Source organism: Dromiciops gliroides, chromosome 3, assembly GCF_019393635.1.
Source record: "Dromiciops gliroides isolate mDroGli1 chromosome 3, mDroGli1.pri, whole genome shotgun sequence".
Taxonomy (NCBI): Eukaryota; Metazoa; Chordata; class Mammalia; order Microbiotheria; family Microbiotheriidae; genus Dromiciops; species Dromiciops gliroides.
The window spans coordinates 444,893,517-444,893,792 of NC_057863.1; positions in this window are offsets into that span (position 1 = coordinate 444,893,517).

Genomic DNA, 276 nt, shown 5'->3' on the forward strand with positions numbered 1-276 from the left:
TGGTCTAAGGTTCCTTCCAGCTGTAAATCCTCAGAGTGTAAATGAATGGGATTTATTTTTTTTTTTGAGAAGAGGCTGCAGGCCTCCTCGACACCGGAACTTCAGGGTGGCACTTCTTGTTTCCATTCTGCGTGGGGACCGCTGAGCCAGAGGCACCGAACACAGGGTGGCCTAAACTGGCGAGTCTAGTTTCTGGAGTTGGGGGCGGGAGGCATGGAGGGGGGTGGGGGTCCCAAGGCACTGAGCATGCGGACGAAGGAGCAGTAGCAGCTCCAG